General features: G+C 39.5%; 1 protein-coding gene and 1 long non-coding RNA gene across 6 annotated transcripts in view; both read right to left on the bottom strand.

Annotated features, from left to right (window-relative positions):
- Window positions 1–21,906, bottom strand: part of LOC128774256 (uncharacterized) — a 113,128-nt gene extending 91,222 nt beyond the window's left edge. Inside the window, exon 1 of the long non-coding RNA XR_008418793.1 lies at window positions 21,757–21,906. This is a non-coding gene — a long non-coding RNA (uncharacterized LOC128774256). The remainder of the gene's footprint in view (window positions 1–21,756) is intronic.
- The window catches only part of GJC1 (gap junction protein gamma 1), a 39,664-nt gene that overhangs the window by 9,966 nt on the left and 3,438 nt on the right, over window positions 1–26,260 (bottom strand). Inside the window, exons 2-3 of one of the 5 annotated variants that reach the window (XM_053892951.1) lie at window positions 3,232–3,405; window positions 1,923–1,999 (exon numbers count right to left, since the gene is read on the bottom strand). The exons of 3 other annotated variants lie outside the window; for them this stretch is intronic. The gene's annotated coding sequence lies outside the window, so the exon portion shown is untranslated. The remainder of the gene's footprint in view (window positions 1–1,922; window positions 2,000–3,231; window positions 3,406–26,260) is intronic. One more of the 5 variants, XM_053892950.1, reaches the window with a different exon arrangement.

Below are 26,260 nucleotides of genomic sequence, written 5' to 3'. Positions count from 1 at the left end.
GTAATCTCTTTCCCAACATGAGGCTCAAACTTACAACCCCAAGATCAAGAGTCGCACAGTCTACCAGCCAAGCGCCCCTCAATTTATGTTTTTTTATTTTTTTTTTAATGTTTATTTATTTTTGAGACAGAGAGAGACAGAGCATGAACGGGGGAGGGTCAGAGAGAGAGGGAGGCACAGAATCTGAAGCAGGCTCCAGGCTCTGAACCATCAGCCCAGAGCCCGACGCGGGGCTCGAACTCACGGACTGTGAGATCGTGACCTGAGCTGAAGTCGGATGCTTAACCAACTGAGCCACCCAGGCACCCCCAATTTATGTTTTTAATATACCAAGACATACTTCCCCCATATCCTTCCCCACTTCATGGACTATTTCTAGCCTTTTGCCCATGTATTTGTAGAATATATTCTTTTTTTATTAAAAAAATTTTTTTAATGTTTATTTTTGACAGAGAAAGAGAGAGGGAGACACAGAATCCAAAGCAGGCTTCCAGGCTCCAAGCTGTCAGCACACAGCCCAACGCAGGGCTTGAACTCAGGAGCCGTGAGATCATGACCTGAGCTGAAGTCAAATGCTTAACTGAGCCACCCAGGCACCCCATGCAGAATATATTTTAATATAGTATAGACATTAATCATTTGGCATTTAACATAACACTTCACTTTATTGTCTTCCTTTAATTTTTATTTTTTTTAAACGTTCATTTATTTTGAGAGAGAAGGAGAATGCGAGCAGGGAAGAGGCAGAGAGGGAGGTGGGGAGAGAATTCCAAGCAGGCTCTTGGCTGTTAGCACGGAGCCTGATGTGGGGCTCTATCTCACAAATTGTTGAGATCATGACCTGAGCCAAGATCAAGAGTCTGAAGCTTAACTGACTGAGCCACCTAGGTGTCCCTCAAATTTTGTTTCTATATAGTCACATCAGTCAATTTCTTGAATAAATTCAAAGGTGGAAAAACTATTCCTTCTAGGATGACTTGTTAAGTAAAGAATACTACAATTCATGGTAGCCCATAATTCAAAAGGATTCACACAAACAAAATAACACACACTGAAAAAAAATGTTTGCTTATATAACATTTATTGGACACAAACCAAATGTGTTATTTTTAGCCCGTTTTCCAAATAACTAAGGTTACAAATCTACCTTGTCTTGTACTAGAAAACAGAATTTTAAAAATTAGTTGGCATAAACATGGTAATAAATTACATAATTCCCTCCCAAATTCTTTGTATTTAAAGTTTTCTACAGTTATACCCTAACAGGATCCAAAGTTTACCACATTTTTCTGTAGAACAGAACTCATAGGATTTTTGAAGATTAAATACAAAGCATATTATTTGGATTATCCCAGGAGGTAGATCACATGATTAGATCTCTTCTCAAGATGAAGAAATGAGATCTAGAAAGGTTACAAAATTGCCTAAGATCATACAGTTATTAAAGTGGTTGGGGCGCTGGGGTGGCTCAATCCATGGGATCCGAATAAATTCACAAAGATCGGGGCACCTGGGTGGCTCAGTCAGTTAAGTGTCGTGTCCGACTTTGGCTCAGGTCATGATCTCACGGTTTTTGAGTTCGAGCTCTGTGTTGGGCTCTCTGCTGACAGCTCAGAGCCTGGAGCCTGCTTCAGATTCTCTTTCTCTCTTTCTCTCTCTCTCGCTCTCTCTGCCCCTCCCCTGCTCGTGCTCTTTCTCTCAAAAATAAACATTAAAAAAACTTTTTTAATAAAAAAATTCACAAAGATCAAAAGGGGAAATTTCAGAGTTTAAGATCTTATGTGCAGAATGAACTCAAAGTCAAACAAAAAGAACTCAGGTTTCTTGGCAGTTGGGAAGGAAGAATAAAACTAGAAAAGTGGTATCTCCAACAGAAATGGTTTAATTACTTATTTAATAAGTTTATAAGTTTAATTACTTACTCGGGCATTGAGAATAGGGACAAGAGAAGTTGGTATAAACTCCATTCAGTAGACACCGGGTCTGATGTGCCAGTGTCCTGTACAAGGGGAGACAGTCAAATGGCGGACATACACGGAGCTAAGAGCTGTGCCAGACCTCAAGGCAAGCACCATCACTCCCAACGCTGCTGCAACTTTTGGGTTTGTCACTGCATCAGACTGGGAGCCCCTAGATGTTGTGTCTTTCACCTCTGCTTCCCTAGCTTCTAGCAATAACTGGCACATTTTAAGTGTTAAATAAATGTTTGACAAACATGAATAAATGCATTCCTATGGGACCTGCTTTATACTTATTACAATCTCTCCACTTTTTTCTCCTAGAAAACAAATTCCCACTGCATCAGCCTGTCCATAAAAAGAATAAGCAGCCTCATGAGGCAATGAACGTTGCTTGGTTCACAGGACAGTTTAAGCAGAAAATGGGCTGTTGTATGGAGTGAGGTGTCAGGTAAAACACTGGACTAGAAATTAGTAATTTTCACTTCAAAGTTTTTGTTTTTAATCTCTGTTCAACACCTTTCAGAAAACCATTTGCTTTCTCCCTAGTTGTCTCCCGACAAGAACATCCAGCTCTTGATTTCGGCTCAGGTCATGATCTCAGGGTTGTGGGATAGAGCCTGGAGCCCGCTTGAGATTCTTATTCTCTCTCTCTCTCTCTGCCCCCTCCCTTGCTTACATGTGCTGTATTAAAAACAAAAAAAAATTTTTTAAAGATAACTGGCTGTTTAAAGTAAAAATGGCAACAACTAATTATTGTAGGAGTGATCTTTCTTTCTTAAAAAAAATTATTTTTAAGTCATCTCCACACCCAATGTGGGGCTTGAACTCACAACCCCGAGATCAAAAGTCCCATACTCCATCAACTGCACCAGCCAGGAGTCCCTGGAATTTATATTTATTATCACACTTCTTTTACATAGAAGTAAAAGTAGTAAAACAATAGAAGTAAAAAACAATATCACAAAAAGCAGAGAGAAAGGAAATGGAAATATACTGTTGTAAGGTTATCATATAATACAAGAAGTGATTATAATATTGAAAGTAGACTGTAATAACTTAAAGATGGCTGTAGTAAACCCAAAATCAACTATTAAAATAACAAAACAATGTTACAGCTAATAAACCAATGAAGGACATACTATGCAATCATAAAAATAAATGAGACAAAGAGAATAAACAGGAGGATGGTGGATTTAAACCCTATGACATCAACAATCACATTAAATGTAAACAGGCTAAATATTCAATTAAAAGGCAGAAATTGGGGCACCTGGATGGCTCAGTTGGTTAAGTGCCTGACTTTGGTTCAGGTCATGATCTCGCAGTTCATGAGTTCGAGCCTTGCATTGGGCTCTGTGCTGACAGCTCAGAGCCTGGAGCCTCCTTCAAATTCTGTGTCTCCCTCTCTCTCTGGCCTTCCCGCGCTCATGCTCTGTTTCTCTTTCTCTCTCAAAAATGAATAAACATTAAAATAAATAAATAAATAAATAAATAAATGGCAGAAATTGTCAGACTAAATAAACAAGATCTAACTATATGCTGCCTACACAGAAATCCACTTTAGGTATACAGCCACAAAGAGATTAAATGCAAAACTATGGAGAAAGATGTAACATGTTAACAGTAATCAAAAGAAAGGAGGAGGGGCACCTGGGTGGCTCAGTCCGTTGAGCATTTGACTTCAGCTCAGGTCATGATCTCACAGCTCGTGAGTTCAAGCCCCGTGTCGGGCTCTGTGCTGACAGCTCAGAGCCTGGAGCCTGCTTTAGATTCTGTGTCTCCCTTTCTCTCTGCTCCTAACCCACTCACATTCTTTGTCTCTCTCAAAAATAAATAGGAAGGAAGGAAGGAAGGAAGGAAGGAAGGAAGGAAGGAGAAAAAGAAAGGAGGAAAGAAAGAGAAAAAGAAAGAAAGAAAAGGAAGGAGTAAATGACATGCCTGAGTGTCTTTTAATTTCAGCTCAGGTCATGATCTCAAGATTTGTGGGATTGAGCCCCACGTCGCGCTCTGTGCTGACAGGCAAAGCCTTCTTAGGATTCTCTCTCTCTGTCTCTCTGCCCTTCCCCTGCTTGCTCACTTTCTCTCTCAAAATAAATGAACATGTTTTTTTTAAAAAAAAGAGGAGGGGCCCCTGGGTGGCTCAGGTCATGATCTCACGGTTCAGGAAATTGAGCCCCACATTGGGCTCTGTGCTAGCAGTGTGGAGCCTGCTTGGGATTCTCTCTCTCTACCCCTCCCCCACCTATTCTTTATATAAATAAATAAACTTTATTTAAAAATTTAATTAAGAAGGAGAAGTAACTATATATTACCAGAAAAAATTTATTTCAGAGCAATGAATAGCCTTAAATAAAGGTCCTTTTACAATGATAAAGGGGTCAATTCATCAATACAACATAAAAATTCACATGTTTATACACATATTAACAGAGCCTCAAGAGAGGAAGCAAAAACTGATAGAACTAAGAACAATTGACAAATCCACAATTAATAGTTGGAGATTTCAACACCGCTCACTCAATAACTCACAGAATAAACAGTAAGCATATAAAAAACAAATACTACTTACTATCAACCACTAAACCACAAAACCACTGACATTTAGAGTACGCTCCACCCAACAGCAAAATAACTCAATTTTTTCAAGGACACAGAGAACTCGTACTGAGATAGACCGTATCCTAGGCCATTATCAAAGTTGCAATACATTTGAAATTATTCAACGTTTTGTTTTTTTTTTAATTTATTTTTGGGACAGAGAGAGACAGAGCATGAACGGGGGAGGGGCAGAGAGAGAGGGAGACACAGAATCGGAAACAGGCTCCAGGCTCCGAGCCATCAGCCCAGAGCCTGACGCGGGGCTCAAACTCACGGACCGCGAGATCGTGACCTGGCTGAAGTCGGACGCTTAACCAACTGCGCCACCCAGGCGCCCCACATTTGAAATTATTCAAATCATACAAAGTATGTGCTCTGATCACAATAGAATTAAATTGGATAATCACTCAAATTGACTATCTTCCCCTATTCTCTCTCTTATCATGGAAAAATCTCCATACGAATGACCCAAAAGAACTGTTTTCCTCTTCTCCTCCACCCTCAAAACACACCTCCTTACATTTCCAAGACCAATTACTAACAATTTTTTTCAGAAAGTTTTATTCAGAAAGTTTTATTTTCCCTATAAAACAAACAACAAGAGGTGCCTCGGTGGTTCAGTGGGTTAAGCGCCTGACTCTTGATTTCAGCTCAGGTCATGATCTCATGGTTTGTGAGATCAAGCCCCGTGTCAGGTGCTGCACTGACAGCTCAGACCCTGCATGGGATTCTCTCTCTGCCCCTCACCCACTCATGCCCTCTCAAAAATAAACAAACTTGGGGCACTCACGTGGCTCAGTCGGTTAAACGTTCGACTTCAGCTCAGGTCATGAACTCACGGTTTGTGAGTTAGAGCCCAGAATATGGCTCTCTGCTCTCAGCGCACTGAGCCTGCTTCAGATCCTGTCTCCCTCTCTCTCTCTGCCCCTCCCTCGCTTGCATAAAATACAACCACGCTTTCTCTCTCTCAAAAATAAACATTAAAATAAATAAACTTAAAAAAAAAAGAACAAGACACAATTTAGGATTACTGAACACACATGTGCTAGGAAGCATACAAAGTGCTCATTTATTTTAATCCTCATAAAATCTTATCTTTTAGATAAGAATCAGGTTCATGAAAATTGAGTAATGTAGACAAAGTCAGCTATTGGCACAGGTTGGTTCAAACAGGCTAGTTTAACTCCAAAGTCTTTTATTTTTGCTATGCAGTATTTTCTTAACTCCAATATCCAATAAGGCATTGATTTATAAATTACTTCACAATGCTCTCAAATACAGCATGCCCATCTGAATCTGCATATGTAAAATACCTTAAGAATTGAAAACTACCTAAATGGCTAATAACTGATGATGAGTGGTGAATAAACTATGGTAACATCTATGTGATGGAACAGTACACATATCAATAAGCCTAGATACCACCAAGCTACCAAAACTACTTGCCAATGATAACTTCTACAGTGCCAAATTCAATGGTCAATTCTTATTCAACCTTTTAAGCTATATATATTTTTAAAATGTTTAATTTGTTTCTGTTAAATTTCTAAGAATAGGGGCGCCTATGTGGCTCAGTCCGTTAAGCGTCCGACTTCAGCTCAGGTCACGATCTCACAGCTCGTGGGTTCGAGCCCCGCGTCGCGCTCTGTGCTGACAGCTCGGAGCCTGGAGCCTGCTTCCGATTCTGTGTCTCCTTCTCTATTCCTCCCCTGCTCACGCTCTCTCTCTCAAAAATAAATAAAGATTAAAAAAAATTAAATTTCTAAAAATATTTTAGAGAGAGAGCATGTGAGCAACCGGGGGAGGGACACAGAGGGAGGGAGACAGAGGATCCAAAGCGGGCTCTGTGCTGACAGCAGAGAGCCTGATTCAAGGCTCAAACTCAAGAACCGTGAGATCATGACCTGAGCCGAAATCAAGAGTCAGATGCTTAACCGTCTGAGCCACCCAGGCACTCCTAAGCTGTATTTGATATACCTGATTACTCCTTCCTCTCCAAAATACTTTTTTTTTTTCCACTTGGCTTCCCTGATACCATACTCTTCTGGCTCTTATTTTTCAGTTCCTATTTCAGTGTCACTTCTCCTTTTCTAAACTTCTAAATACATGTCCTGATTTTTATCCTATCTTGTTACCCTATCTTTTTCAGTGTTCTTTGCAGGTTCCTCCAGCCAGAATTCAACTTGTAAATGATGTCCCATTTGCTTCAACATTTCCCTGAACTTTAGGCCTGAAATTCAACTGCTACTCTACATCTCCTGGATGTCTTAATAGGCCCCACATTTATCATACCACAATCCTCCCATCCTCCAAAGACCTACTCCATTTTCAGTTTTCCAAATCTAAGTAAATGGCTCCACTATTCATGTGGTTCCTCTGGTCAAAAACCTTCAAGTCAGCCTCACTCCTAGCCAAACCATTGGCAAATCCTTCCAACCACTCCTTACCACCTCCACTACTACCACTCTGATTCAAGCCACCTTCTTTTTTTTTTTATGTTTTTATTTATTTTTGAGACAGAGAGAGACAGAGCGTGAGCAGGGGAGGAGCAGAGAGAGAGGGTGACACAGAATCCAGAGCAGGCTTCAGGCTCTGAGCTATCAGCACAGAGCCCGACGCGGGGCTCGAACTCACAGACTGTGAGATCATGACCTGAGCCGAAGTCGGACGTTCAACCAACTGAGCCACCCAGGCACCCCAAGCCACCTTCATTTCTAACCAGGACTACTGTAAAAGCAAAATCTTCTAACTGGTTTCCTAGTTTATGCTCTTATCCCTCTCAAATCTATTCTCCAAAAAGTAACCCCAGTAAAGCTCTTAAAAAGTAAGGCAGATCATGTCCCTCTCCTGCTCAAAACTCTATTGGAATAAAATAAAAAATCTTTACCAACATGCCCATACGACCATAGTTCACTTCCTGGTCTCATCTCCTTCCATCCTCCCTCTTGCTCATTCTGACTCAGAAATACCTGTATCCTCACTGTTCCTCAGACTGCACCAAATATGCCATGCTTTCTCTCTCTCTGCCTGTCCCCCCTCTCTAAAAATAATATATATTCTTAAAAAAAGAAAAAGAAAGAGTGGGGGCACCTAGGTGGGTCAGTCAGTTAAGCATCAGACTATTGATCTTGGCTCAGTTCATGATCCCACAGTTCGTAAGATAAGTCCCAAGTCGGGCTCTGCACCGACAGTGCAGAAATAAATAAACAAAATATATAAACAATTTTTAAAAAGGTGGCTCAGTCGGTTAAACGTCTGACTCTTGATTTTGGCTCAGGTCATCACGATCTTAGGACTCATGGGTTCGAGCTGGCAACTGGTTCTGCTCTGACAGGGTGGAGCCTGCTTGGGATTCTCTTTCTCCTTCTCTCAAAATAAGTAAACATCAAAAAAAGAAAAAGAAAAGACAAGACAAATATGCCATGCTTTTGTCCCAAGACTTCTGCACTTGCACTGGCTATTTTCACTGCTTGGAACGCTGTTTTCATCAATACTGGCAGGACTTTCTCATTCAAGTCTGCTCAAAAGTCACTTCCTTAATGAAATGTCCCCCCTGGGGTGCCTGGCTAACTCAGTTACTAGGCATGCCAGCCAGGTACCCCCTTGGTAACTCTTTCCTAGGTAGAGACCTAATCTCTCTACTATATAAAGAGTTCCAAGAACAAAAACAAAAACAACAAAAACCTACCCCCCAGAACACCCAACAATCCAAAAAGAGAGGGGCAAGGGACACAAGCAGACATTCCATGGCAACCACCCCCCCCCCCCAACAAATTCCCCTTAAAATGTTACACAACATGGATGAACCTTGAAAAAAATAATGTCAGGAGTGCCTGGGTGGCTCAGTTGGTTGAGCATCCAACTTTGGCTCAGGTTATGATCTCATAGTTAATGGGTTCGGGCCTCACATCAGGCTCTGTGCTGACAGCTCAGAGCCTGAAGCTTGCTTTGGATTCTGTGTCTCCCTCTCTCTCTGCTCCTCCCTCATTCATGCTGTCTCTCAAAAATAAATAAAAGTTAAAAAAAAAAAAAAAAGAAGAAGCCTCTTAGACTAGAATATGATGAAGAATGTTTGGGAAGTAGCCATAGAGAAGGCTGAACAGGGAAGTCAAAGACCAGTTTGCAAGAGAGTCTTAGCATACCATGGAACCTCAAATTAAAGCATGTAAGTAGTGATGAATAAAGGAACCTCACATGTGGTCCACAGACCACCTTCATCAGAATTACCCAGAGCGCGTGTTGAAAACGCTCATTCTCACATTCTATTTACCCAACTGCCACTCCCAGACCTACCGAATCAGAATCTAACCAAGCTTCCATGGTTGAACATGTAGGTTGTTTATAGTGGTCTGTTGTAATACTCAACTCGGTACACACACCCATTTCTAAAAGAATTGCTGGTGAACCGTTGTACATTGCAAAATATATTTTTGCACGTTTACAAAAAAAGGTCAATTTCTTTGCCCTCTAGCTCTCCAAAAATTCTAAAGCTTTTGATTTGTATTACTAAATTACCCTTCCAAAAAGCCGGTACCTATTTATTTATATTTCCACTATCAGAGTATGAGAATCTGGTTCCCTCATTTCCTCACCAATGATTTCAATATATTTTTTAAGAAACAAAGTCTGGGTTAATAAGAGTTTAAATTATAAGAAGTTTTAGACTATCACAATCACTAGGGAAATTCAAACAAAAACCATGAGATACCACATCACACCCATCAAGATGGCTATTACCAAAAAAGAAAAGAGAAGAACAAATGTCAACAAAGCCATGGAGAAACTGGATCCTTGTTGAGCACTGCTGGTGGGAATCTAAAATGGTGCAGTTGCTATAGAAAACAGTTCGGTTACAGTTTCCTCAAAATATTAAATATACAATTACCTTATGATCTAGCAATTCTCCTGGGTATATAGTGAAAGAAACAAAAGCAGAGATGCCAAGAGATTTTGTATACTCGTGTTCACTGTAGAATTATTCACAAGAGCCAAAAAAGGTAGAAGCAACCCAACTGTCCACTGACAGATGAATAAACAAAACATGACATTTTGTAATATACAATGGAATATTTTTCAGCCTCGAAAGGAAGGAAATTCTGACACATGGATGAACCTTGACAACATTTTGTTAAGTGAAAGAAGTCAGTCACAAAAGGCAAATGTTACATGATTGTACTTACATGAGGTACCTACAATAGTCAAATTCATAGAAACAGAAAATAAAATGGTGATTGCCAGGGGCTGAGAGGAACAGGGAACTAGTGTTTAATGGGTACAGTTTCTGCTGGGAAGATTCAAAAGTTCGGGAGATGGTCATACAACGATATAAATTTACTTAATGCCCCAAAGCTATACACATTATATTTTTTAATTTTTTAATTTTTAATTCATTTTTTAAATATATTTTTAATGTTCATTTATTTTTGAGAGAGAGGGGGAGAGCATGAATGGGGGAGGGGCAGACAGAGGGGGAGACAGGATCTGAAACAGGTTCTGTGCAGACAGCAGTGAGCCTGATGTGGGGCTCGAACTCATGAACCAGAGATCATGACCTGAGCTGAAGTCAGACGCTTAACCAACTGAGCCACCCAGGTGCCCCAAAGTTATACACTTTAGAAAACGGTGAAAATGATAAATTTTATGTTAATACCACAAAAGGATAAAAAAGTTTTAGACTAAAATTCATTCATGCAATTGGTACTTATCTATCATCAAGAAGCTTGCAATGTAGTAGTTTGTAGGATATTTACAAACACGTTTTAAAAACTACAGTTGTATTCAAGAGATATTTACTATACAGTTATATATGCTAAACAACAGAGAACTAGAAGAAGCAAACTAAAATCATCTGTTAACTTTCAACATATTTTATAGTGTAGTGACACTACAGGGAAATGCTTTACTTTTCAGTTTATCTGATTCATTTTTTCCATTGCAAGCTCTTTACTATAACGTTGGCCACAAAAACAGTTAATCCAAAAATACCACTTTCATATATATCTTTGGAATAGACTCATGTAAAAAAAGCTCCCAAGGGTTCCAAATCAACAACAAAAAAACCCAATAACTTGTCCCTTGTCAATTTTTAATCTAAACGAAACTATAATAAACAGGAAATTAAAAATTTTCAAGTAAGTAGTGCTAAATTCTAAATGTTTTACAAATGCAACAACAAAGTCCAAATGGGTCAGAGCCAAGTTTTAATCTCCCTCTAATTAAAAAACAAACAAAAAACACCCCAAGCCTATTACAAACCAGATTTTAAAATCTTAGTTTCTTTTAAAAATTAAAAACAGGGGGGGCGCCTGGGTGGCTCAGTCGGTTGAGCGGCCGACTTCGGCTCAGGTCACGATCTCGTGGTCTGTGAGTTCGAGCCCCGCGTCGGGCTCTGTGCTGACAGCTCGGAGCCTGGAGCCTGTTTCCGATTCTTGTGTCTCCCTCTCTCTGCCCCTCCCCCGTTCATGCTCTGTCTCTCTCTGTCTCAAAAATAAATAAACGTTAAAAAAAAAAAAAAATTAAAAACAGGGGCGCCTGGGTGGCTCAGTTGGTTAACCATCCAACTTCAACTCAGGTCATGATCTCACAGTTCATGAGTTCGAGCCCGGCACTGGGCTCTGTGCTGACAGCTCAGTGTCTGGAGCCTGCTTCAGATTCTGTTGTCTCCCTCTCTCTCTGCCCCTCCCCCACTTGTACTCTGTCTCTCAAAAATAAATAAACATTAAAAAAAATTAAAATAAAAAGAAACCCAACTCATTTTCTCAGAGTTCCTCGAAACTGAGGGTCAGGCCTGTGATCTGTGTGTGCTCTGCTGGTGAGATGCACCATCAAGAGTAATTCCACGGACAGCAGGAAGGATCTGGCAAAGTCTGCTCTGGGGAGAGCAGGACTGAGCAAGGGAGAGCTACCAACTTTCAGGGGTCCCAGCTTCTGGGTCCTGGGCTCAGCCGCAGTGTGATCTAATGCCAGCAGTGGAGTCTCTTGGAGACTTGCCCCAGTGGGGTTGGTCTCTGGCCCTCTGGGCATATAGGGAGTCGGCCAGCTCTCTCAAATCCTTAATAAATTAAAAAAAATTTATTTATTATTTATTGTTGAGAGAGAGAGAGAGAGAGAGAGAGAATATGAATGTGAGTGGGGGAGGGGTAGAGAAAGACAGAGGGAGACACAGAATCTGAAGCAGGCTCCAAGCTGTCTGCACAGAGCCCAACGTGGGGCTTGAACCCACGAACCGTGAGATCATGACCACTCACACTCTGTCTCTAACTCTCTCAAAAATAAACATTAAAAAAATGTGTCTTAATAAAAACAAAGTCCAGGATGAACTAAAACTAATATTCTAGAATAGTGATTCCTAACCTTGAATTTTATGACAACAAGACAGTGCAAGCACTGAACTTGGAGGTAAGAGATTCTAACAGGCACTTCAGGAGTATTTCTCCCCACCCCACCCCGTTTTTTTTTTTTCATTTGTGAAATAAGTGGAGAATATCAGATGATTTCTAAGATCTTGCCTATTAACATTTAATGAAAATAACCTCAGGCAGAATAAAATTCATAAAACAACCAACAAATTATGTGGCATTCAGAACTCTAAGGAGCAGGAAAGAAGTAACTGCAGTGAAATGAAACAATGACAAGATGTCAAATTTTCAAAAAGGCATTTCCCAAACAGTCATCCCCCCGGAAAATTTATGGTTGAATAAAACTAAAAAAATGTAATATTGACTCACCATGATTCTAAAGTATTAACTATCTGGGCATCCCAGATCATGAGCTGAGCAATCCACTAAGAATCGTGCTAGTGACTCACACTCCTGAATGAGACTGCTTTATGTGCAGAGACAAGGCATCAATTAAAGGGTTTACAATGAAGTTTTGTTTAACTGGAATGCTTTAAGTGGAAGTTAATTCTGCATGAGCGATAATAGAGGTTTAATAACTAGCTAGTGACAATTTCTAAGCAAAAGCATCATGGCAGCTCACTAGCAAACAGTAATCTATGTATTACAAACACACAAACAACTTGTTTTCAAAAGAGGTCTTGGCTATGGACATTATTGGAGAAACACAAAATTTAATTTATTGTGAGTCAAATTATAAAACCTAGTGGAAAGTAGTTTGAAATCTCGGCTCTATTAACCAACAAGGAAACAAAGTACATCACTATGAGCTGAAGTGTCAATTTGTGCGGGCAAAAAGCCACTCTGTTTAAATGTAAGAACCTTCAGGAACCAGCTGGAGAAGTAAGGGGAACCTGGGATAATGCATTCATTCACATCCTAAGTGGTACTGTCTTCATGTAAAAAAGGACAATATTGGTACACTTGTCCAAAACAGCCTGAGTTTAGGTCAAATCAACTGTCTGAATAATCATCAGTCTAGGAGAATGAACATGTCTAAGACAAAATAAAAAATGTGTAACATTTCCAATATGACTGCATATAACTACATGTTGTCCAATATGACAACATAAAATTTGCAAAAAAATACCATCATCCACTGATGGTGAGGGCAGTCTGATACAACCTTTCCGGAAGGCACTGTGGTTAATATTTATCAGGAACTTTAAAATGTTTATATCCTTTGATCAGTAATTCCACATCTAGTAATTTATCTAAAATAAGTGCCCAATATAAGATAAACTTTATACAATTTACGACATAACTTCATGATGAAATACTGCATAACTACTATAAATCCTGTTTTAGAAAAGAGACCACAAAATTCAAATGCATACAATTATTTAATGACAAAAACTAAGACTAGTGGTTGCCTAGACCTGAAAGAGATGGTGGGGTGGGGTGGGGTGGGGGGAGGGAGTGACTGCTAGTAAGTATGAGGTTTCTTTTTGGAGGAATGAAAAGATTCTAAAATTAAATTGTGGTGATGGCTACACAACCCTGTGAATATAATAAAATTTTTGAATTGTACATTTCAAATAGGTAAACTGTATGGTGTGTATGAATTCTATCTCACTCAAGCTGTTTAAGATACCAGTGAGGGGATACAAGTAACTGAAACAAGAAAATGGGGCCTGGAAAACAGGCACCAACCAAAGGGTGTGGGGCGGGGGGGGGGGGGGGGGGCGGCTACTGCTTATTAGCTACAACTATGGGAGTTATCAGACTGTCCTATCTTTCAAAAGAAGTCTTCGAGGGGTGCCTGAGTGGCTCAGTTGGTTAAGCGTCTGACTTTGGCTCAGAACATGATCTCGCAGTTCATGAGGTCGAGCCCCACATCGGACTCTGTGCTGACCACTCAGGGCCTGGAGTCTGCTTTGGTTTCTGTCTCCCTCTCTCTATGCCCCTCCCCTGCTCGCACTGTCTCTCAAAAATAAATAAAGGTTAAAAAATGAAAACAAGGGGCGCCTGGGTGGCTCAGTCGGTTAAGCGGCCGACTTCGGCTCAGGTCATGATCTCGCGGTCCGTGAGTTCAAGCCCCGCGTCAGGCTCTGTGCTGATAGCTCAGAGCCTGGAGCCTGTTTCAGATTCTGTGTCTCCCTCTCTCTGACCCTCCCCTGTTCATGCTCTGTCTCTCTCTGTCTCAAAAATAAATAAACGTTAAAAAAAAAAAAATGAAAAGAAAAAATGAAAACAAGATGCCTTTGACCTGGATTTTTATGTGAAGTCTGATTTTCATACAAATTTTTGATTGCAGTGTAAAATACCTACAGAAGATAAACAGAAGCATGCAGCTCAATGAACTTTCACAAACTGAATACACCTATGTAACCAGCACTAAAATCAAAAACGATCACACCCTTCCTACCCAAAGGGAAACCGCCACCCTTACCTTTAACAGTACAGAGTACTTTAGCCCAGGGATAGGTCTTTGTTATGAGACAGTTGTGTGCACTGTAGGGTGCTCTGAAGCAACCCTGGTCTCTTACAGTTGTGGCAACCAAAGATGCCTCCAGACACTGCCAAATGCCCCTTGGGGAACAATATTACACCACACTGAGACCCACTGGTTTACCCTGTTCTTGAGCTTAATATAAATGGGGGGCACCTGGGTGGCTCAGTCGGTTGAGCGTCCGACTTCGGCTCAGGTCATGATCTCGCGGTCTGTGAGTTCTAGCCCCGCATCAGGCTCTGTGCTGGCAGCTCAGAGCCTGGAGCCTGCTTTCAATTCTGTGTCTCCCTCTCTCTCTGCCTCTCCCCTGCTCATGCTCTGTCTCTCTCTCTGTCAAAAATAAATAAACATTAAAAAAAAAAAATTAAAAAAAAATATAAATGGAATCCTACAAAATGGACTCTCTTGTATCAGAATCATAAAGAATATACTCTTTTGTGCCTGACTGCTTTTGTTCAGCATCTGTTGAGAGTCACCAATCCTGCTGCATTTAGCTCCAGTCTGTTCATTCTCTTTGCTTTATTATATTGCCATTGTGTGACTATATCACAAATTTATTCATTCCACTGCTGATGGGCATTTGAGCAGTTTCCAGTTTGAGGATATTATGAATAATGCTACTATGAACATTCCGTATAGGTCTTCTGGTGAATATATGTATGAATTCCTGTTGAATACCTAGAAGCAAAATTGTTATGTCAGCTTCAATAAGTTAGTACTTTTCCAAAGGGAGTTGTATCAATTTACACTCTTGTCTCCTTTTCTTTCATGCTAGCAATAGAAAAAAAAAGAAACTTAAATAATATTGAGCCAGATATCTTATAGCTGAATATATATACCCTGACAATTTGTGACCCGTTTACAAAGAGTATTTCAGGGGCACATGGGTGGCTCAGTCAGTTAAGCATCCGACTCTTGATTTTGGTTGAGGTCATGATCTTGTGGTTTGTTAGATGGAGCCCCACATCAGGCTCTGCTGAAAAGCATGAAGCCTACTCGGGATTCTCTCTCTCCCTCTCTCTGCCCCTCCCAGGCTCACGTGCATGAACGTGCGCTCTCTCTCTCTCAAAATAAATAAACTTTTTAAAATAAATAGAATATTTCATTATATGGGAAAATGCTCACATGTAGTAAAGAGACAAAAAACAAAAAACCTCCAGTAACATAATATGCTTGAAAGGAAATACATCAACATTAACAATGGCCTATGAACGATTTCTCTTCAATTTGCTTTTTCAGTATTTTCTACAATAAACATGTAATAATGGAGTTGGCAAAGCTTTCCTATGCAACAAAAGCCTTGAGGGAAATTTAAAAAGTAGGTCGGGTACAAATTTCATTTTGCATACATTCATAAAGACCTAATTAAGTAATGGATAGATCACAGAAAAGTATAACGATCTCATAGAGCCATTGATACAGTTACTACCCACCCCTGTATACAGGGGTCCAAGACAGAACTTATATAAAATTCTACTCCAGAGTAAAAGAGAGTCTAGAGGGTAATTCTTAATTTGTAAGAGTGTATCACAAGATGGTAGTATATTTTTTAAGATTTTCTTTTAAGTTTATTTATTTAAGCAATCTCTACACCCAACATGGGGCCCAAACTCACCACCCTGAGCGAGCCAGGTGCCCCAAAAGAGTAGTATTCTGACATGATGGCTTATATAGCAGCTTACTATCATACTGTTGCTCCTCTCATTCCTTTAGAAACTCACTATAAAATGGTCCAGAAGCAACACAGAAAATTAACATATCCAACATTCCCTTGAAATATATAGTTATAATTGCTACCTGCTGGTTACTATCTGAGCTGAGTATTTGGAAAGAGACACCTTTATTTTAGAAAATGATTATTAAAGTAGCCACCAAAAACTTACCAGTCTCCATTATAAGTGAGTTCTATTAAATGTTTATTTGACATGTGAAAATGTTATAAAACTCTTACTTCCTGTCCTAATCACTCTACTTAATTTTCTCTACTTTGTATCAAGGATTCTTCTATTGGGACAAGAATATGCCCATAATATTCAGTACAAACCCAAGGGACATTTCTTCCAAGAGAAAATACTAAATGTTAATATACTACACTAGGTAAATTATTTAAACCAAAATCATGTTACTTTAATGCTCTGAAGATTAGCTAAACTGGAATCTTAAAAGATCACTATTCTGAGCACTGATCTCATCTCCATTTCCTTACTTTGAGTAACCATGCTGATATTTACGTAATTTCAAACCACAAAGGAAAAAAAATGACAGTTCTGAGGCAAAATAAATAAAAACCAGTAGAAAATAAACTTAAAAAAAAAAAAAAAAGTAAGCTCTAAGATCCCAGTAGGAAACAAACTTCTATTAAAAGCATTTTCCAGGGCGTGTAGGGGTGTGTCTGGGTGGCTCAGTTGGTTGAGCTCAGGTCACAATCTCATGGCTCATGGTTCAAGCCCACATGAGGCTCTGCGCTGACGGCATGGAGCCTGCTTGGGGTTTGTCTCTCTCTCTGCTCCTCCCTGGCTTGCTCTCTCTCACAAAATTAAACATTTTTTTTTAAAAAGAGCATTTTCTGGGGTGCCTGGGTGGCTCCGTCAGTTAAGCGTTAGGCTCTTGGTTTCAGCTCAGATCATGATCTCACTATTCATGGGCTCAAGACATGTGTCAGGCCCATGCTGACAGTGTGGAGCCTGCTTGGGATTCTCTCTTCCTCTCTCTCTCTCAAAATAAATGAATCCACTTTAAAAACAAACAAATAAATAAAATGCTAAAGGGCAGGGCAGGGAGCACCTGGCTGGCTCAGTCTATGGAGTGTGCTATTCTTGATCTCCAGGTAGTAGTGAGTTCGAGTGCCATGTTACGCAAAGAGCTTACTTTAAAAATATTCTCAGGCACCTGAGTGACTCAGTCAGTTCAGCGTTTCAGCTCAGGATATGATCTCACAGTTTGTGGGTTCAAGACCCGCATCAGGCTCTGCACTTCCGCACTGACTGTGCGGAGCCCACGTGGGATTCTCTCTCTCTCTCTTTCTCTAAATAAATAAATAAATACATACATACATACATACATACATACATACATACATACATACTAAGCCTGATTTAAATTTCTCATTGAACTAGTAACCATAATTAACTGGTAGCCAAAATAAATCTATTCAGTAGAATGCTTTGCAAGCTATGCATATATAGTTTCCTTCCCAGGATATACCTCAAATCATAAACACATTTTCCATCCTCTTCTTTTCTGAGTTCAAGTATAATAGGATACAATGGCTTCAGATACACAATTCAATAGAACTGAGACACTCTGAGACACTCTCCCAATTCCTAACGATTTGTCCAAACTCAAAGAAAAACTTTCCTAAGTCAATCTGAGAAGTGCACATCTGCTTGACCTGCTCAACATACAATAAATATATACAAAGCTTTTACTCTGAATAACATGAACATCTACTACTGAACTAGAATGTAAGGTCAAAGCAAGCTAGTCGAGTTAGACACATGAACAATAAAACCCCTTTCAGAAAGTATTATATGGCTTTTCTCATGAAAGCATTTTCTATACAAATCTAGACAGGCTACTCTTCAGGTCTATTAAAAAGAGATCCTAAGGGGTGCCTGGCTGGCTCAGTTAGAAGAGCATGCAATTCTTGATCTCGGGGTTGGGAGTTTGAATCCCATGTTGGCTGTAGAGATTACTTAAAAATAAAATTTTTATTGGGGCGCCTGGGTGGCGCAGTCGGTTAAGCGTCCGACTTCAGCCAGGTCATGATCTCGCGGTCCGTGAGTTCGAGCCCCGCGTCAGGCTCTGGGCTGATGGCTCGGAGCCTGGAGCCTGTTTCCGATTCTGTGTCTCCCTCTCTCTCTCTGCCCCTCCCCCGTTCATGCTCTGTCTCTCTCTGTCCCAAAAATAAATAAAAAACGTTGAAAAAAAAAAATTTATAAAAAAAAAAATTTTTTTTTATTAAAAAAAGAGGGAGGGGCACCTGGGTGGCTCAGTCAGTTGAGCGTCCAACTTCAGCTCAGGTCATGATCTCACAGTTCATGAGTTAAAGCCCTGCATCAGGCTCTGTGCTGACAGCTCGGAGCCTGGAGCCTGCTTCATATTTTGTGTCTCCCTCTCTTCCCCCCCTCCTCCACTCACACTCTGTCTCTCTCTCAAAAATAAACATTAAAAAACAATTTTTTTTTTAAAGAGGGAGAGAGAAAGATCCCAGGAACACACTTTTGACATTTAAGCTTAAAAATCATTATCTTGGGGCGCCTGGGTGGCTCAGTCCATTGAGCCTCCGACTTCGGCTCAGGTTGGGCTATGTGCTAACAGCTTGGAGCCTGGAGCCTGCTTCAATTTTCTCTCTCTCTCTCTCTCTCAAAATTAAAATAAACATTAAAAAAAAATTTTTTTAAGTTACAGTTACATAGGCTCACACACTATTAGTGTTAAAAGAAATGTTACAGATCAGCTAGGCCAGTAGCCCCTCATTTTTAGGGTCTGAGAGACTTTATGTAGTAATTACAAGAGTTTCTAGAGCCCTATATAATAGTGGCGATACACATAGTATCTGATTTTGGAAAAAACACAAAAAGATAAAACTTTACTATAAACTGTTAAAGTTTTAAAATAAACTTGTAGGGGCGCCTGGGTGGCGCAGTCGGTTAAGCGTCCGACTTCAGCCAGGTCACGATCTCGCGGTCCGTGAGTTCGAGCCCCGCGTCAGGCTCTGGGCTGATGGCTCGGAGCCTGGAGCCTGTTTCCGATTCTGTGTCTCCCTCTCTCTCTGCCCCTCCCCCGTTCATGCTCTGTCTCTCTCTGTCCCAAAAATAAATAAAAACGTTGAAAAAAAAAATTAAAAAAAATAAAAAAAATAAAAATAAAAATAAAATAAACTTGTAATTTATTTATAATATTATTTATATATACATTTGAAAAGGTCATATATATTTGTAAGACACTATTTTTTTAAATTTTTTTTTTTTCAACGTTTTTTATTTATTTTTGGGACAGAGAGAGACAGAGCATGAACGGGGGAGGGGCAGAGAGAGAGGGAGACACAGAATCGGAAACAGGCTCCAGGCTCCGAGCCATCAGCCCAGAGCCTGACGTGGGGCTCGAACTCACGGACCACGAGATCGTGACCTGGCTGAAGTCGGACGCTTAACCGACTGCGCCACCCAGGCGCCCCGATAAGACACTATTTATATAGTTCACAGATAATACCTGCATGGATTCTAAGGTTATCTTTCAATAATTCTGCAGTGGCCCATTGTTTGATATCTGAGTATGAGACTATATCCTTATTTTACCTAAGAGGATATTAAAGATCAGGATAATGTGCTTAAGCTCACACAACTAATAAGCTGCAAAGCCTAGAATACAACTTGGGACCTAATGATCTTTTTGCTATACTATGTGGGTGTACTGTTTAATTTTATTTTCAGACCACGCATAAAGTCACTGAAAAAGCTGATTATAATATACAAGCAATATAAATATAACTGAAGAAAACTCTCATTTAAAACAGCAAAAAAGAGGGGCGCCTGGGTGGCTCAGTCGGTTAAAGCATCCGACTTCGGCTCAGGTCATGATCTTGCGGTCCATTGAGTTCGAGCCCCGCGTCAGGCTCTGTGCTGACAGCTCAGAGCCTGGAGCCCGTTTCAGATTCTTGTGTCTCCCTCTCTCTCTGACCCTCCCCCGTCATGCTGTCTCTCCCTGTCTCAAAAATAAATAAACATTAAAAAAAATTTTTTTAAATAAATAAATAAATAAAACAGCAACAAAGAGGGGAGCCTGGGTGGCTCAGTTGGTTAAGTGTCTGACTTCAGCCAGGTCATGACCTCGTGGTTCATGAGTTTAAGCCCCGAGTCGGGCTCTGTGCTGACAGCTCAGGCCTGGAGCCTGCTTTGGATTCTGTGTCTCCCTCTCTCTCTGCCGCTCTGCCTCTCTCCCACTCACACTCCGTCTCTGTCTCTCTCTCAAAAATAAATATTAAAAATAAATAAATGAATAAAAATTAAGGAAAAAAAAGGGGGTGCCTGGGTGGCTCAGTAGATTAAGCATCTGACTCTTGACTTTGGATCAGGTCATGATCTTGCAGTTAGACTCACAGTTCCTGAGTTGCAGCCCCACACTGGGCTCTGTACTGAGTTCTGTGCTGGCAGCACAGAGCCTGCTTGGGATTCTGTCTCCGTCTCTCTCTGGCCCTCCCCTGCTTGCTATTTTCCCTCTCAAAATAAATAAAAATAAACTTAAAAAAATATTAAATAATAAAATAGCAACAAATAGGTGAAATACTTAGGAAAAGACTAACAAGAAACAGAGATTTTAAATGAAGAACACTTAAAAATTACTGCCAAGGAACACCAAAAACTTAAATTCTTAGGACAAAACATTCCATGTTCTTGGATACAAAAGCCATCTTAAGATATTAGTTCTCCCTAAATTGATCTAAAATGTAATGCAATCTAAAATACAATGCCAAAAGGATTTCTTAGGAACCAGACAAACTGATTCTAAATTAACATGAAAGGGCACCTGGCTGGCTCAGTTGGAGGAGCATGAGATTCTTGATCTGGGGATTGTGAGTTCAAGCTCCACACTGGGTGTAGAGATTACTTTATTATTATTGTTATTTTTTAATTTACTATTTTTTTGAGATAGAGTGCACATGAGCAGGGGAGAGGGGCACAGGGAAAGAGAGAATCCCAAGCAGGCCCCAGGCTCAGTGCAGAGGCAGATGCAGGGCTCCATCCCACAACCCTGGGATCATGACCTGAGCTGAAATCAAGAGTTGGACGCTTAACTGACTGAACCACCCAGGCGCCTCTAGATTACTTTATAAAATAAACTTAAATGAATGAATGAATGAATAAATTTAATGTTAAAAAACAAATAGTAAGAATGGTAGAGAACTTTCTGAAAGAGTAAGGAGAGCATACAAGCTTCTCTAGATATGCATTATAAAGTTCTAATAATTTAAAAGGTGAAATTGGCAAAAAGATCAACAGATCAATAGAATGAATGTAACAGAATAGAAAGTCCAAAAGATCAAAATACATCTGGACATTTAATGTATGATAAGGTGACATTTCCAACAAATGGAAAAATGATGGAATATTCAATAAATTATAATGAATTACTATGGGTAGCTATCTGAAAAAAATTAGAAGTTGGACCTTTATTTATTTATTTTTTTAAACTTTTTTTGTGTATTTATTTATCTTTGAGAGAGAGAGCGCACGAGCAGGGCAGGGGCAGAGAGAGGGAGACACAGAATGTGAAGCAGGGTCCAGGTTCCAAGCCGTCAGCACAGAGCCCAACACGGGGAATGACCCACAAACCGTGAGATCATGACCTGAGCTGAAGTCGGACGCTTAACCAACTGAGCCACCCAGGCACCCCTAGAAGTTGGATCTTTAAATTCCAGATGAATCAAGGATCTAAAATTAAAAACAAAACAAAGTTAGACAAAGCCATGGCCATTTTTTTCTTTTTTTTTAAATTTTTTTTTAACGTTTATTTATTTTTGAGACAGAGAGAGACAGAGCATGAATGGGGGAGGGTCAGAGAGAGAGGGAAACACAGAATCTGAAACAGGTTCCAGGCTCTGAGCGGTCAGCACAGAGCCCGACGTGGGGCTCGAACTCACGGACCGCGAGATCATGACCTGAGCCGAAGTTGGACGCTTAACTGACTGAGCCACCCAGGCGCCCCTATTTTTTTCTTAACTGAGTAGAGAAGACTTCTAAAATGATATAAAACCTAGAAGTCAAATGAAAGAAATGACAAATTCAATTATACAAAATACAATTTTTGGAAAACAAAAAAAAATACTGTAAACAACTCAAAAAATATACTGAAAGGTAGGGCACCTGGGTGGCTCAGTCAGTTAAGCGTCAGACTCCTGACTTCAACTTAGGTCTTGCTCTCACGGGTTCAAGAGTTCAAGCCCCACATCAGGCTCCATGCTGATAAGTGCGCGCTGACAACTGCAGAGCCTGCCTGGGATTCTTTCTCTCAAAACAAATACACTTTAAAAAAAAAGATATACTGAATAATTAAAATGATTTGCAATTCTGAGTAAAAGGTTAATTTCTCTAACACATAATTCTAACAGATCAAAAATAAAAAGACCATTCAATAGAAAAAATGCAATGGATATGGAGGTCTCAGAAACATATTAATGGTTTTTAATAACATGAGAAGACATTTAATATCACTTGTAATTAAAGATTCACAAATTAAAACTACACCAATATATCATTTTATATTTATCCACCTGGAAAGAGATAAGGATTGCTAACAGGTTATTGGCAAGGAAGGATGTATAAAGTCATTCTTTGTGCTTTACTACAAGTGGTGGGGTGAACTGGTACATGAATCCCATACTTTTTGAGCCAGAATGCCAATTCTCAATGTTTATCTAACAAATAACACTCACAGACATAGAAAATAATGTACAAGAATATTCACTGCAGCACTGCTGATAATGTGCTGGAAAGAATTTAAAAGTCTATCAGGAAGGGACTGGGTAAAGACATTACAGTACATCTGATAGGCAAAAAGTATGAGACAGCTCTATTTCTAATGATATGAAATAAACTGAGATACATTAGTGAATGATGCAGGCTAAAGAACAGTGTGTATAGTATGCTACCATTTATGTATGTGTGTAGGGACATACTGAATGTATGGGTACCTCTAGAAGAATTCCCAAAAAAAGGTAAATAATAATTGCTTCAGCAGAAAAAAAAAATGAGTGACTGAGTACGAAGAGAAGACTTACTTTTCACCGCAAATCCTTTTATACCTTTCAGATTTTATGCTACATAATGTATTACCTACTCCAAAAAAAGTCAACAAAGTGAAATTCTCAAGTATAAAACTGTTGACATTGGCCTTAATGTAGAACTGTCCTAGTGTCTTGGGACATTAATTATACTGACCCTTGGCCCAGGAAGAAATGAAAATCAGAACTAGGTATAGGATGTCAAAGAAAAAAACTAATCTTCAAGTTCTTTATTACATCTGACAGTCTGCCTAAACCGGCTAGGATTATTTTCTGGGGTGGCAAGAGCTCCCTTTGTGTACATTATACCATTAGTGACCACTGTATTTTTGGTCTATTAAAACTGCTAAATAATTTGACAATAAATTATATTAATAAACAAATAAATAAATAAAACTGCTGAAGATTGCTCAGGCCATGGCTATTAGTAAGTTTACAAAAGTAAGTTTTACCAAGGAACTAGCACTATATTGGCCTATTAGACTAATAATGCAAAAAACAACATACAATAATGAGGCTTCTAATTAGAAGAACAAGAGCTTTGTCAGAAGTTACTTTACTACAATCAGCAATTATAATTAAAAAAGAAATTAGAAAGCACTCAAATAATTGTTGAATACAGAAATGAACTATAAGCTATAAGCTAGGTGTTGTGATACTACTTGGCTACCCAAGATAGATTATTACTTCTGATTTTATGGAATATACAGAAGAGTCTAATGGTGAAATAGGCATCATACAAATAATTAATTAAAACTGTGATAAATCCTATAAAAGTGCAGAGTACATTGAGTTCCCTACACAAATCTAGGATTATCAGAAAAGATTTATCCCCAAATTGATATTTAAGCATATTCTGAAGAACTGAGGAGCTGCTTTCCAGACAGAAGAATTAGCTACAGCATGTACAAAGTCCTTGGGTCAGCTTTGAACCTTTAAGGAATGGGGGGAAAAAGTCAGCAAGCTAGACCATTCATAACAAAAAAGTACAAAGAAACGATGCTGGAGAAGTAGGCAAGGCCAGATCACATCTGGTTAAATGAAGATTAAAGGGAAAACAGAAGTTTTCGGGTAAGTGACTTGACTAAATTTGTTTTATAAAGATAATTCTAACTGCTGTGAGAAGAGTAGATGAGCATATACTGCTTAGGTTACATACTATATGTAGTAACAGTATAAAGAAATGCAAAGGAACAATAAATTCAACTGGTGATTATCTCTGGTAAGGAGGCCCACAATGGAGGCTGGAAGAAGGAAGATGCAAGCAGGTAAGGAAACACAGAAGACCCCAACTGTAGTGGTAATGTTTTACTTCCTAAGCTGCAAGGTGGTTAAGTATTTATTGTAGTATTACTTACTACTTTTTCTGTATTAATATCCCATATTACTGACCCCCTTTAAAAACAAGAGTGAATGAGGAAAGACCATTTATAATTGACTCTAACAGTCTTAGGACAAGGTGGCCTGCCTAGACTAGGATGGGGAGACTAAAAGTAAAGAGAAATCGCAAGAGTTGAGCCTCAGTAAGTTGCTGATAGAGCCATTTAATGAAATGGTACAATGAAGATCTAGCTTTGGAGCCAAGATCAACAGGTCAATCTGGGCAACTCAATTCAAAGTACCTCTGAGAGTGGTTAAGTGGAGACGTTGAGTAGGCAGCTGGGATCAGAAAATAAGTTTGAACTACAGGCAAAAATTTGGGAGTAACTGAAGCCACAGAACAGATTAGATTAGAGGATCAAGACTTGAGAGAAACCATCAATTAAAGATCTGGTAGAAGAGGATGGGGGGAAAACCTGAATAGCCAGAGAACAAGGAAGGAAAATCAGAACCCAAGAGAAAAGAGTACTTCAGAAAGGACATTTCTGAATCCAAATAAACACCTATTCTGAAATGGGCAATTAGGAATCTGAGGTCCAAGAATGAGTCAAAGGGAATTCCATAAAAATAGAAGTCCAGATCTACTTTATTCTGAACATTCCCAAAAGGAATGTTGTAACACTGTTAAGTAACAATAAATTCAGTCAAAACTGATAAATCATACAAAGATGTAGACGAAAATAATCTCTGTAAGTATGAGTCTTGAATGAGTTAGAGATAAGAGGGTAATGAGGATGTGTGAAGTTTATTCCATTTCTATAAAAGAAAAAAATAAAAAAACTTACTCCAAAATCCTATACGTTTCTTTTGTTCCAAAGATTTTAGATAATTTCCAAATTGCTAAACCTTTCAGCATGTTAAATTCAAAGTGCTCAAAATATAAACATTCTGAGAGCAAAACCCACATAGTATTCATCTTCAGCACCTAGTTCAGTGCCTAACATAAATACTTGAATGAAAGAAGAAAAAAAGAAGTTCACTAGAATAATGAATGGCCACCAGAGTACTTTTGTCCAAATTGTGCTGGTGCTACATGCACTACAGCTTCAAAAAAACCAGCTTTAACTGAGGGCTCTACTCATTCCACAGAACACTTCTCTTCTTCAGAAATAAAATGCTATCTGCAAAGAGATCTCATCCTTAGGGGAAAAAAACTGCTTTGGGCAACACATTACACATACAGGTCTAAATATCAAACTTGAGGGCTGTCAACTCCTGCAATGTTGGAGAGACTCAAGAATGTACTACCACCATATGCCAGCCAGTACTGCCTGTCTAGTCATTCATTCTAATAATTTTTTAAATTTATTTGTTATTGAGACACAGAGCGTGAGCAGGGGAGGGGCAGAGAGAGGGGGAGACACAGAAACTGAAGCAGGCTCCAGGCTCTGAGCTGTCAGCACAGAGCTCAACGTGAGGCTCGAACTCAACGTGAGACTCGAACTCACAAACTGTGAGATCATGACCTGAGCCAAAGTCAGATGCTTAACTGACTGAGCCACCCAGGCGCCCCTCTAAGTCATTCATTCTAAAGACCTGTAGAAAACAGCAATGCTCAGACTTAATAGATCCTTACTTCCACAAAAACTAAACTCATCAGTTGCAGTAGTATGTATGAAAATTGTTGGCACTTAGCTGATAACAGTTCAGAACTGTTAAGTTTCAGGTTAATGGTATCAGCTAAGATCTG

This window comes from Panthera pardus, unplaced genomic scaffold (genome assembly GCF_024362965.1).
Source record: "Panthera pardus isolate Hobbes unplaced genomic scaffold, ASM2436296v1 HiC_scaffold_3, whole genome shotgun sequence".
NCBI lineage: Eukaryota > Metazoa > Chordata > Mammalia > Carnivora > Felidae > Panthera > Panthera pardus.
The sequence above is the reverse complement of the archived record's forward strand: the minus strand, read 5'-3'. Positions and strand labels throughout refer to the sequence as shown.